Source organism: Amblyomma americanum, chromosome 10 (genome assembly GCF_052857255.1).
Source record: "Amblyomma americanum isolate KBUSLIRL-KWMA chromosome 10, ASM5285725v1, whole genome shotgun sequence".
In the NCBI taxonomy this organism is placed as follows: domain Eukaryota; kingdom Metazoa; phylum Arthropoda; class Arachnida; order Ixodida; family Ixodidae; genus Amblyomma; species Amblyomma americanum.
In genome coordinates this window covers 70224248-70238738 of record NC_135506.1, presented here as the reverse complement: position 1 = coordinate 70238738, position 14491 = coordinate 70224248, and positions in this window count along the sequence as shown.

Sequence of the window (14491 nt, the reverse complement as noted above, 5' to 3'; positions counted from 1 at the left end):
TCTCCAAAGGAATGGACATGCTTGATTTCGCCTGACATCCGCGTGTACCAGGAGAAAGAGTGCTCATTCTGGAGAACTATCGAGGAACCCGCTTAGTACGCGGCATACGCGAGTGTCCAGGCCCAGATTTAACGAGTGGTTCGTTGTGTCGTCCATGCCCAGAATCACCCTCCTCATACTCGTGACCCACAACGTGGAAGATTTTGGCAAATCGTGCACTTCCCTGCCGGTGAGCTCGTGGTCGCCCAGGAGCTACAAGGATGCCACAAAACCCGCACTAGTAAGTCGGACCGCAGTCTTCCATGGAGTATAGCGATGGGAGAACACTTTTAACCGCTGCTTCCTAGAACTAGTTGCCCTTTATTTTAGGAGACATGTGTTCACATCCACAATTGCTTTTCTCATCAGATAACCCCTGGAAAGCTCCTTTAGCACATGTTACGCCTTGAAGAGGAGATTTGACGCACAATGCCACTGCTGCACGCAGGAGGAGATATTCAAGTTCCTGGAGTTCGGCCTGAAGGGCGAGAAGCAGGTCGAAGTGACGCTCTCGTCCACGTTGGCTCTCATGACGTACAACATGCTTAAGAAAGTGACGAGTCCCGTGAAGTTCGGCGAGCCCTGCGCAGCGCGCTACGCCCAGCCCTTCTCCGTGTACTGCCTCGAGAAGCCGCCCAGTGAGCAGGAGCACAGCGACAGCCTGACCGCGGTGGGCTTCAACGACACCCTGCTCTTCACCTACGAGACGGCGGCGACGGTGGACAAAAAGGCGAGTGCAGTGTCGGCGCATTTGTCCCACGGGGCGCCGCCCTTTGTCATACTCCCCGACTGCAGCGACGCCTGCTGGGAAAGCCTGAGAAAGAAAGGACAGGACTCCAGTTTCGGTATCCGCAATGGTAGTCTGCCGACACATTTGATGCCGATGAGAAAAGAAGAACGGTGAAACACTCAATAATAAACAAAAAATTGGAGGGGACACTTAAGCTTCGCCCTAAGGGTATGACGCGACAGCGTAATGGAATATTTTTCATATATGCGGGTGGTCCTTCTCTGCTTTACATTTATAGATCCCTGCGAGTCCTCATACCACTCCTGGCGCTGTGGTGCAGCGGTTAACCGATTCGTCACTGCCCTGCAATGGCAGGTGCTCCCAGCGGTGGGCCTTGTGCGGCTCAGGTTGCTCTTCCCGAGCGACCAATCATTATTGCAACTGCCACGTGCCACGGTGGGCAGGGTGTGATGACGCCGCAAATTCACGCGACCTTGGTGGCCCACCTGCATCCTATAAGTTGCTCTCCGGGCACCACCTGCCAGAGTAATTAATGCTCGTGATCTTTCGCTCACAACACCGACGACGCCGACGCCGGATTTACTGCGTAACGTGGCCTTTAACGCTATCGCTATAATAATTCATCGTGTCTTGAAGAAACACTGAAGAGAAAGTCAGTTTTGCCTACGTCGATTTATTGACTGCTCCTAGTGCCAGAGGCTGATGTCAGTGGATCGATTGCTTATCCAAGCAAGAAACAAAAAAAGGGTAAGAAATGAAACACGAGTATGCTGCTGCCAGTGGCCGTTTTCACAACAGACTGTGATGACGTTAACACTTTTTTACGGGAATCTTCGACGCTAAACCGCATCGCCATCCACTTGAATTTCCGATCATAAAGCTCATAATAGTTTCAACGTTGCGAGTTCTAGTCCTGTGGCGGAAACAATATTGCTTCGTTTCTAACTCCAAATTTATCAGCAATTAAACCGTTTCTCTGCTGCCGAACTAATCCAACGCAGCTACTAAAAGCCAAAAAATTGAGTTTCTGCTACTAAAAACAATGGCATAGAGTTGTATCGTTTAGAAACGCGAGGGTAGAAGGCTTAAAGCCGCGATGACAAAGTAACTACAATACAAATATGCCGTCAAAATATCGACCAGTAGAAGCTACACTTTTATCAATATCTTGTCTCGTACCCTGAAGCTGGATTTTCGTAGTGGAATCAAATGTAGCGGCCCTATATAGAGTCAGAGTAGTGGATTTGAAAGTTCCCAACAATTCAGAAACAACGGTTATGTATGGACAAGAACGCACGTGGGAAGTGTATTGCATTGATAATGAAACTTCAGTTTCGGCAAGAACCTTTTCGTCCAGCTTGCAGCAAGATATAGACAGGTTACAGGCCTGTAACGAAACAAGAGCGAGAATTGTTGGTAATTGAGCAAACCAGAGTCTTTCGGCAGTTTTTTTATTCATTTGGAGCAAGAAATAATACCGGATATTTTTTCTGCTCATCAGGTGGAGCTCATCATTGAGCGGAGGCCTCCTCTACTGGCTGCGTAATTTCACTTGTGGGCATTAGATAAATAGACATTTTACTTATTTATTTACTTACATTGCTTCCACCTTCGTTTTAGAGCATAGCAGGTAGCGACGGGTTACAAATAATAGCATATATTCACAGTCATCTGCAGAAAATGGTTCACAACAAAAAGTGCCGGGATTAGGGACTCGAGAACACAATGAAGTTTTGAATGGAACAAAATTGCACTGATGGTTTCGTAATCAAAAATAACTTATCGCGGCCCACCTTAGACGCGCAATACAAGTCATGCTTCACCGAATTCGCGGAATGCAGTTTGCTGATCACAAACTACGCCCAGAATGAAAAGGCACAGTTCATACAGAAGGGGCTTGAGCTTCAAAAAGCAAACTGCAGTGTAAAGAAACAGAAGCTGCTTAGAGAGCTAGAACAAAACGTGAACTACCTCTAACCCTCTTTCGAAATAGGTGAAGAAACAGGCAGATGTGATGAAGGGATCCAGCTGGCTATATTCGTGTAATTCCAGATTACAAAAGATAGGCGTTGATACGACCATCGTGTTCGGTTAATCCGCAGTCGTGCTTCCGCCTTGCTGAACGCGTCTGAAAAAAGGTAATGTATTTATTAACATCTATTGCTAACATTTACAGAGCATTGGGAACAAATATTAGACGAGCTTGTCTTGCTGTAATAGGTAAAGCTCCAAGACAGGAGGCACCGAGTAGGTTGCTGGGGAATCGGTGCGTTTGTATTGATTGCGTAAAAACCATATAGGCTCTCGCGAAAAATTTTGATTTTATGGTAGTAGTAATTGTGTCGAAACCATACATATTTTAGCCGTGGCTTTCGTTACATTGTATGAGTGCACAAGTTTAATACGTCCAAGTAACAGCCTCAATCATCTCTTCAAAAACATCTTACGTATACGACACAGGCTGTTCGTCTGAGCTTAAAAGCAAGGCTGACGCTTAAACATTTATATATGTGCTTTTCTGTCAACATTAGTGTACTTAATTTGTTGTGAATTTATATGGTTGCTTGTTTCTGGTTACTTCTATTGCCGCGGATTTTTTAACATTGATCGAGATCTGTAACTATGAACACAGTCTGCTATTACATCAACTGACCTCTCAACTAGGAAATGCTCCTCGGAGTTGCTGATCTCGCTCTAAATGATTCAGTCATCAGCGAATAGTTTAATACTGCAGTAATATTATACAGGGCGTTTCACCCAGGACTGTCAGCAATTTTCAAACTTTTTGAGTTGGAAGACCGTTTTATTATTCGGAATAGATTTGCTGTGTTGTAAGACGTCAGCATACAGAGAAGATATGCTACTAGCAAACTGGTTCAGGCACAGGAGGAACCCATGGCACTGGGCGTCACCTCTCAAGACTCTGATGAACGGTGCATGCTTGATAAGAATTTAATGTTCTTCATACAAAGAGTGACCGATTAAAGGAACGGTCTTGATCTTTAATGAAAGTTCAGAAGCTTACTTCCGTAATGAGCGCAGCTAAAAAGGCGATACATACCGGGTTTCACTTTCTTTTTTTTTCAACCAAGACACAATACCCGATCTTCTGCTTATGGAAATTATCTCTGAATAAGAGAGACAACAGTGGGAGGTGGCTTAGTTGCTCCGAACGGTTCCTCTCCGACATTATGTTCGATAGCCCTTTACTGTAGATAACCAGCTTCGGTTCCTATACTTGATGCTCGTATTGGAATAAAACGACATTTTCTGGCGCCCCACTGGCGGACGAGTCGGCGCGCATTCTTTTCTGCACGCTCCTGGCTACTAAAGAGGGTTGCATGGATCGTGCCTGCTTTATGTTCAATAAAGCTTCTGCTCGCAAGTAAGCCATCCCGAATCTATCAGACTCCGACACACGTGACACCTGACAATCTGACACAACTATGAAATGCGGTAGTTAAATGGCATATTCGAATAATACAGTATGTTAACAAAGCTTAGCATTACATCCACCGAGTGTCTTACCCAAAAATATCCAAAGGAAATCCACGGACGCTCCAGCCAAAAGCGCCCAGACGTTACCCACTCACGTACCGTTGACGTTGATACCGCACCTTGTACACCCCAGGATGAAGAAAACAACCTTGAAGGGTTGGCTCACGACACTAATAAAACAAGCATGCGACTCCATGTAAACGTGTAAAATTTTATAAGGCTCAAGGGGCAAAGTTTGGCAAGAAACATAGACAATGATTTAGAATTCAAGGATGCAAATTCATGAAATATAGCTATCTGCGGGGAAGCCACACGTAAAGGAAACGGTGCGTTAATTATCAGTCGATAATTCGTACTATTTCACTGATAGCGACTGCAATCGCTGCGATGAGTGCCCCCCCCCCCCCCCCCCCTAGTGTGCGCGTATCATCTGGAAGGCCTTCGCCAAACCAGAAAGTGCAAGTTTATGTGAGCACACCGTCCGTTGCATAGTTTGTGGAGGAGGCCACTTTTCTCGTGTTGCGGTTTTCGAGCATGGGCCTTGTCGCTACCTTTTATCTGTTTTATACTCTTGTTTTCTTTTTATGTCGCTTGTATGCATGCACCACTGTTCTGATTTGGCTTTCTAATCTTTCTGTTGGCTACTAATTCTGTTTTTATTTTACTTTGAAGACGTTCAAGTTACATATCTATATTTCTCGCCTCTTAGCAGCAAGGCCGCCATACCTTGTTCCGCACGTTACCCTTTCCTTATTTTGTTCTCGTGCGGTTTTTAAAATAAGCCACAAGATTTCCCTACTGAAAGTTTCCAAATGACGAGTTCCATAATTCCATAAGTTTCCATCAGAAATTTTATGGAGTTACTATGGAACATATGCAGTCGGTATAAACTATAAGGAAGCACGTATAGAAATTTGCAAACTCTACATGACGTCATGTACCGTGTGTAGAAGTCATCTAGAAATTATGTAGAATGTTTTTTGATTTCGTACAGACAAGATATGGATTACCATATATTTTCAGTAACTTATCGACTCATTATTCTCATATTTCCATACGAGCGGCTCATATGGAACGTTTCAGTAGTGGATGATGGCGCTCTTGATATTTGTTTCCTTGCTGTCTAATCCTTCCCTTATAAAAATGGTCTATGGACAGTCTATAGACTTCTTATAGAGTCTATTTCCTTCCTGTAGATATTTCTTTGTGTCTATTCATATTCTCTAGATTATCTATAGACTAAATGTCTACTAGAAGTGTATGGCCATGAATCTATAGATAGTCTATGGACTGTCTATATGATTTTTATTACCTATAGACAGTTATCTAGTGTTTGTCTATAGCGTGTCTATATAGTTTATAGACAGAAGTCTATAGACTGCCTAAATAATTTTTGTAAGGGTTCGCTCTGTCTCAAGCATGATCGGTCGCCACTTATGCGTTTGGCACCTTAACGTGCACTAATCATAAGACGAAAATTGATGAGGATGTGATAATTGCATCACACAATGCATGGCTCTCCCTGTTTATACTCCCCTGCTGATCTTCTTCCGTCTGCAGATGCGCCGATTCGTGATGCCCTTGGACGACAAGGTGTTCAGGCGCGTGGGCTGGGCCTTCTTCGACCTCGCCCTCGAAGTCTACAACTATAGCTTCTGCAAAGTCAAGAACGCCTTCCCTCATACGTTCCCGCGGCTGGTGGCCGCGCAGAAGATCCTGCAAGAAAACAGAAACCGGAAGTTTAAGCGTTGAAAACAGATCGAATGATGCCAGCAGTTGCTTACGTGACGGTATGAATTAGTGAAACGTTTTACAATAAATGAACAATGTTGTCCATAAACCAGGATACTTATTTCTCAAGTACGGGCAGAACTCAACGAAGAGAGCTATGTAATGCAGTATTTAAATGGCATACTCGAACAATACAGTACGCTCAATAAAACTTAGCATTGTTTAAATCCAGTATCATTATCAGTGCATGGCTGGTAGCTACTTTGAACAATTGCTCGGTTGTTCGAAAGGAAGGCTTCGGGGTTGCCGTAACAGTAATGTTCAATAATCTTTAGCGGGATCTCTCGTGTTATACTTAGGAACTGAAAACAATCGTGGTTTGCTCTGGTGCAATGCACTCAGTTGACCGTTCAGGGTGAACAAAGGAACTAAAGAAGGGATGGAACCGCAGCTCTCGTGAATCATGTGATTTAATCACCAAGCGTAAACGTTATAAAAATTGAATGTTTTGCGCAAGGCGTTTACAAGTTTCGGTATTGGGACAAGTAATTTTCGCGCAACAGCAGATTCGCAGACAAGGAATACTATCCACGAGAGTCATAGCCAACTGGAGCAGCGAGATGGGGAAGTTTTTAGAGATAGGGTTGCCGCAGCTGGCGCGGGATAGAGATAAATGGGGAGCGTCACGAGAGGCCTTTATCCTGCAGTGGTGGTGGTGGCGGGTACTGTTGAATATACGCGTAAATTTTAAGGTGAAAAGTTTGTATAGCCCATCAGTCAAAATTCGGCGTTGACCGACCGTCCACGAGAAACTGCAAGAAAGCCCACGTGACCGCATGTCATCAACAGTGCCTATACATCATCAGTAATGAAATAAAATAAATATCCTCCGAAGTGGGTTCTGAACCCTGGCCGCGACAGTTCAGTGTGACGTCACCAAGGTCCTGGAACCGGATGGCGTCAACAGACCGGAAGCGAAACCGGAAGTGGGGGTCATCAGACCTGAATGGACATTAGCTAAACCGGAAGGGACGTGGTGGCTCGGTTAAAGCGACGCTTTATATCTACTTGTTCGTCATGTAGTCTTTCCTAAAGGTCTCCACCCTAAGGCCATGACCTCAAGGCCTTCCCCGGACATGCATTTCATGCGTTACTAGTGCTTATGAAGTAGTACTAGCTAGTAAACATAGTTAACTAGTAGCACACGATGACACACAAGAGGTTTCGCATTCACAGCATGTAAGTAGTCTTCAGTGCCCTGCAATTTTTTTCAAAGAAAGGCGGCCTCAATATTCTGGTATTTCCTTGTGAGTGCTTAGTTACTGGCGTTAAAAATTGAGACTTTGATGAGCTTGACTTAAGAACTGAAACGTGACACCGGTACGATGCAAAATATAGGACATGAGTGAATTTAAGAGGAAACTAGACCAGATTTTCGTTTGACACAGGCGGCTGCATGACAAAACTTATTCTTCAGTGAATGATAGAAGGATGGAAAGGACAAAGACACGGGCCTGTCTAGTGGAGAGCTAGCCACCACGTCCACTGCCAGCGTGCCATAGAAGGAGATGGGGGAGGGAGAAAAGATGAAAAGGGGGAAAAGAGGGAAAGAGAGGAAAAGAGGTGGGATGGGAAAAGGGGGATGTGAAAAAAAACAAGGGAATGAACTCAAGTATCTGATAACGACAACGACGTCCCCACTTGGATAGCTTACGTTAAAGGCGTTTGTTCTACTGCTCGCAAATAATTGCGGCCTTAAATGCATAAGTGGGTGCCTCCGCCAGCTCAGTGAAAGGAACAGCACAAAAAGATGAAAAAAATTGGAGTGGACACTTAAGCTCCGCCTTAAGGGTATGACGGGAGAGCGTAATGCGTAAATTCCCATATACGCAGAAGGTCATTCTTTACATTTGTAGGTCGCTGGGAGTCCTCAAACCATACTTGGCACAGTGGTGCAGCGGTTAAGCAATGGCAAGTATTCCATGCGTGTTATGTTAGCGACGCGATTTAGGAAGAATTTATAGCACTGCGAACGAATTCAGCCAAACGGGGGCCGCCTTTTTTTACCGGATGTTTGTCTTCATCCTTCTTTAACCGAAGAAACGAAGCGCTGCCTATAGTCCAGTTTTTGTGAAAACTGTCTTTTTCGGCCGGAACTGCAACAGGCGAAGCGTACTGTAGATTTTTAACCAATTCAATCAAGAACCCCTTCAGAACGCCAAGTCGATGAAAAAATTGGCTGGGGTTCAGCTTGGCTTCAACCTTGCTATACGAGCGAAAGGTTTGTTAAGCATGGCCTCCACTGTCTCAAATCAAGTGTCATGGTCAACGTCGACGATCAAGGTCAAAGGTCAAGGTCAGGTACCCAATTGTTATACTCATACGATCACGTGGTCAGGCTACCATAACTTGGGCCATACCACCGAGCAGTTAGGTCTGACCTTGTGAAGCATTGAAGGTCATTGTCGATGTGGTGCCCAGTGCCTCAAATCAAAAGTCAAAGTCAAAGGTCAAGGGCCAAGGTTAGGTACCCAATGGTCATAGCGTTGTGATCACATTGTCATAGTCATGTGATCAGGTGGTCATACTACCATAGCTTGGGCCACAGCACCGCACAGTCAAGTGCGGTTTGACCTTGTGAGGAATTGAACGCCATTGTCTCATTCGCATCGAAATCGGAAGGAATGAGTACCCCGAGCAGGAGAGCTCTCGCTCTAAAAGACTGCGGTATGCCACACAACGTTCGCTGCTTACCGTACTTGCAAAACGCCAGTGATGCGAGCACCCCCCGACTGCGACACAGCGCTGGGGCATGGTAATCACGCGAAAATATTCGAAACTCTTTTCACCTTCTTAAGTACCACAGTAGGCCTGGAGCAGTATTTCAGCCACCAATGTTTCACTTCATGCCGCCCGTAATCCGTTCATTGCCAGTGAGATCGGCTTGAGGAAGGCTCTCGGGGCCTGGGGCACCTCTCCACGTGGGAAGTATGAGAGACCCTGTTTTGCTCCGTGGACCCGGGCACGCACAAGATCGCGACGGACCGGGTCGCCGACGTCATAGACCGTCGTGTGCTCATGAGTGTTCGATTGCAGTGGCGCCATTCGCGGGCCCAGGGGCCTATGTGCCCTACCACCCTGGAGTTAAAATTTGACGAAAATAGAAGATGCCGACCAAAAGAAAGGATGGGATGATGTTTCGGCTCATCCCATCCTTTCTTTTCGCGACCTAAGGCTGAGCGCGCTGCAGCGCGCTTAGCCTTGAAGGGTCGTTGCCACGGCTCTCTCCAGACACAACGCCATCTACTCCTTCTGACGCGCGCTTAGCCTTGACTAGATTGAATGTATGCAGCTCGACGGTCCGAAAATGTGCCGGTCTTGGTACGAAACAAGCCACGCAGACGAACCATCTTGTAGAAAGAACTTTAAGGACCAACGATTATCTTGCCTTATCATTACATGGCCTGCCCAAGCCCATTTGTTCGTTTTGATTTCGATTAGGATGTCGTTAAACCGCGTTTGTTCCCTCACCCACTCTGCCCGCTTCCGGTCTCTTAACGTTACACCTATCATTTTTCTTTCGTAACCTCCCTGCGTTGTCCTTAAACTTAAGCTGAACCCTTTAGTAAGCCTTCCACGTCTCTGCCCTTTAGGTGAGTGTATCTCACCGATACAGGTCTATCTTGTAATTATATGGTTTCTGCTCCCCATATGGAATGTTCGTTGGACCCTTGTGAGATATTACAAATAGATTTTGAATAAATCAGTGAAAATGTGGCACTCAAAAAGATGAATTGGCAGTAAAGAAAGAGAGTTCATACCAAGCGCGTGTCGCTAGTGAAAAGAAGAAGAGGTGTCATTAGCTGCCACGATCGCTTTCTCCCCAGCTCTGCAACGAAACAAACACGACTGCACTGTCATATATTTGAAGGCGCAACGACGACAGCCAGAAGGACGACGCCACTGCCGATCACAGCAAGGTGAGTACGTGGGGCTTGAGCCTGATGAGCCCAATTATCCGCTTCTCCGTTCATCCTTGGTTTCATTAGGCATAGGACATTTTAAAATTGTGCGACTCCCCTCTTCACGCTTCCAGTATAATATTTCTTAGTCAACCTTCCGCCTTTTTTAGTGCTTCCTGGTCTCGATTTCATACCCCGCAGATATGTTACGTGCAGTCCCTCCTTGATCGCATAAATATCCATTTCACTGATGTCCGCCAAATATATAACAACTCCTCATCTGTCCAGATTGAATTCGATGACATTTTCCCATCGAATGCAAAGCTGCAGCCCTTCCCGCTTCTTCAGGGTCTATTGCTGGACCACCTAAGGTCCTTTCCCTCTCATGTTCTTATTGCTACCGATGCCTCGCAGGATCGCGAAAAGGCAGGTGTGGGAATTTTTTCACCTTCACTGGATTGGTCTTTTTCTCTCCGTCTTCCTGACTTCACTCCAATTTTTCTGGCTGAATTATTAGCAGTAATCTTAGCCTTACGAAAATTAGAATCTACCGTTTCCCAGGTCGTGGTTATGACAGACTCTCTGTCCATTTGCTCTTCCTTATCCTCGCCCACTGACTCTCGGCCGTTACGCCTCTTTAAGTTCCTGATTCCGCTGCATCTAAATTCGGTAAGGTTGCTTTGGGTACCAGGTCACATGGGCTTTCACTTAAATGAGGTTGCAGATTCCTTAGCAAGAGCCTCTCTCAGCGGCACAATTGTTGCTGTCCTACCATCGTGTGCATATACAGCTGCGGTGAGGTTTCGCAGCTACACAATATTTCAGGAATTTGCTGCCTCGGCTCTTACATCGTCTCCCGAATATCAGCATCTTCTGCATCCTTGGAGTAGCAAAGACTGGCGCTCACGCAGGCTAGAGGTCTCTTTCACGCGCTTGCGTTGCCGGGTTCCCCTTCTAAATTTCTACCTTCACAGATCTGGCCTGGCAGCTTCCCCACTGTGCCCTTTTTGTGCCGAACCTGAGACAATAGATCACTTCCTGCTGTTCTGCCGCCGCTTTTCTCATTTGAGGAAGCGTCTTTTGCAAATTCCATTTCATCAACTGGGCTTGCCTGTGTCTTCCGCGGTTGTTCTTTCCATTGGCGCTTCTTTGCTTGGACGAAGCGATAGGAGTGTGCGCTCTGCTGTGCAAAATTTTCTTCAAGAAACGCAGCGACTCCCATTCTAATTTCTTTTTCCTGATCTCTGTCAGTAAGACATTGCAACATTACAGGCATTGTGTACTATTATGCACATTAAGCAATTGTCCCGTCTTCGATCTCCAAGTTAACTGGACCCCTTTCCTTCCCTCTTCCAATCTATCAGACTACATACTATTTCCACTGCTTTTCCCGTCAAAAATTTCCTGTATCCAGTAATTAACCGCCTGTGTCTTGGCCACTCCCCCGTAGTGGGTATGTGCCAGCAACGTCTGAGGCCTTCCTTCCTTCATAGGAACGCACGCTTCTACTATACTCCGTTTCATACATAGCGTGCAACGCTCTTAATGCTAGCACGTTCCTGTTTCTCTGCTTGCTCTTTTACTACGACCAGTCTTGCTTTACTTACGGCTTGTTTGAGGTGTCCACCGAGAAGTGAGGAAGTTACTGCACTTTTTCTTTCCTAAAGTCCAATTGCCTTCTCTGCGCGGCCTGCACTCGCGATCAAGAAGTATTGCATTCCTTGTGATGAGCGAAAATAACGAATGCTTTGCCTACTGCCTTATTACGTGATACATTTGCCAAGTGCCTTATTAAATGCACTCTTACGCAGCCGCCGCGGTCGGGTTCGAACCCGGGAACTGATCCGGAGTTCCCGGGTTCGAAACCGACCGCAGCGGCTGCGTTTTTATGGAGGAAAAACGCTAAGGCGCCCGTGTGCTGTGCGATGCCAGTGCACGTTAAAGATCCCCAGGTGGTCGAAATTATTCAGGAGACCTCCACTACGGCACCTATTCTTCCTTTCTTCTTTCACTCCCTCCTTTATCCCTTCCCTTACGGCGAGGTTCAGGTGTCCAAAGATACATGAGACAGATGCTGCGCCATTTCCTTTCCCCAAAAACCAATTATTATTATTATTACTGCTGGCGACCACCAGTCGAATACTCGTGTCTTAGACTACTCGACAAGGCCCGCCGCGGTGGCTCTGTGCATGTCAAGGGGCTCGTCTGCTAAGCCGGAGTACCCAGGTTCGAACCCGACCGCGGGCGGCTGCGTTTCGATGGAGGCGAAACGCAAAGGCGCCCGTGTGCTGTGCGATGTCAGTGCACGTTAAAGGTCGCCAGGGGGCGAAACGATTACGGAGCCCTCCACTACGGCACCTCCTTTTCTCTATATGTGAGATAATTGCTGCGCCATTTCTTTTCCTCAAAAACCAATTCCTATTTCACTCGATCACAAAAAAAGTGCGGAGTAACACGTCTCCCTTTATTTTTTCATGGGGACTAATTCGTACCTTTCATAGAGTTGCACGCTATGCCATCGGTCATATGTCGTCTCTGCTTGGAATTTCAGCGCGAATAAGCGAATTGTTTCACCGAGAGAAGCATTTTATAGTGCGTTTCTAGCGTTGCCACAGTCCGCACAAAACTCGCATGGCTCTAAGATGCGCTTACCAGCAAACATTGAGTGATGGAGGCTTAAACTCAGTTTTAAAGCTTTCAGAAATGACTTCTCCTTACACTGAAGCTTGTACGCGGGCCGTCAAAAAAAAATACACGAACAAGCGACGAGGGCTGAATCTCTGCTGTTCTAGAGCTGCTCTCCGTCGTAATATGCAGACGTTTAGGGAGGGTCGGCAATAAGCAGTGTGCGATTGGAAGCTTACTCGTGTTTACGTCATCGTGCAAAATTTGTGGCAGCGACAGTTGTGCGTCGTCCACCTAGAGTTGCAGATTTGAAAACTGCGTTAGGAAATCGCCGAAACTCTATCGCCCACCGCCATCTCTCTCAACTCCTCCACCTCCTTTTCCCATAAGGGAGAGAGGGAACCCATTTCAAGGCTTACGTGACCACGCAGGTCCCTGCACAACCGCGCTTAATCGCCGAACCATCCGGCAACCTTTCCATCAGACACGCCATGATGAAGGACGTTTCCGAAGACTAGAAGACTAGACACGCCTGTCAATAGTTATGTAGCCTAACAGCAACAGTTAAAAAGTTAACTATTCAATATCAGTTAACCAGCCTGCTAGTTAGCATGTCTTAGCTGTACTTTAATGCGCTACACCGCTGACAATGCTATGCCGAAAAAAGCGCTTGTCTAATTAAAAATTCCTTTGTTCGTAAACTGCGTAAAGTCTTAGGTGAAGCACCATGTAGAACGCTGAAGTTAAAAAGAAAGGTCACTGTTGTTTGCATACAACGAGCAGCCGAGTGAATAGCATTTGAATAATTGCAGCTTCATTAGGGTTCCGGGAAATGAAACAGTGCATTTACACCGCGTCAGTTCCCGAAATTACTGTGCAAATACACTAAGCGTGTGTCTTGCTTGGGCCGAGAGTTCAGCAGTTGAACGACGCGCGCACTTTTTGCTGTTGCTTTTTCCTCCGCAGTTCCCCTGCTTGCACAAAATAAGGACGATCAAGACTCCCGTGTTCTTCAACGTTACCATACCGGGCCAGTACCAGGCCCTCGCCTGGATCATTGGCTGCGCAGGATTACTCGATACCGATCGGCGCTTTCTCCTCCATCACGGAGAACATTCGGGTGAGCGCCGAGTGTCTCCATGATAGGCGTCGCATTCTCCGGGGGGTCTAGGTGGCGAACTGGTTCCGGATAATTGCCTGTTACCTTCCCTTACAAAAACGGTATATAGACAGTCTATAGACTTCTTATAGACTCTATTGTCTTCCTATAGATATTTTTTGGCTGTACTTAGCCTCTAGACTGCCTATAGACGAAGTCCACTGAACGTGTATGGCCGTAAATCTATAGATCGCCTATAGACTGTTTATATATAGCATCTGTATTGCATATAGACTGTTCTATATGATTTGTATATAGACTTTATAGACAGACGTCTATGAACAGTCTATAGACTGTGTAAAGAAATTATTGTAAGGGTTATGCGTGATCTTTCCTTTCAGAGCTTATACTATAGGGCTTACCCCTCCGGAAATAAGGGATGCCACAGTAGTACTTCATAGCCTACTCACTCGTCAGTTGTTGTATGCTGCAAGAGACTCTTTGAACGGGATGGTAGCCTATATATAGCATGGAAAACTGATGTACATGTTTATGCGTTGGTAACCCATTACTGTTTTTCATCCGTAGTGTTGCTTCGCAGTTTTCCTTAAAAACTGCAACACGATTTTTCTTTTTCACATGAGCAGCTGAGGAGTGCCAAATGATTATTTACGTTCACAAATATTATTCAAATAATGTGCCATGGTTCCTAAACTACTCCTACGCTCTTGCAGCATCGTTGCTGTGGGCACACGTTGTTGCATGAGCAGTAACTCAGACCGGAAT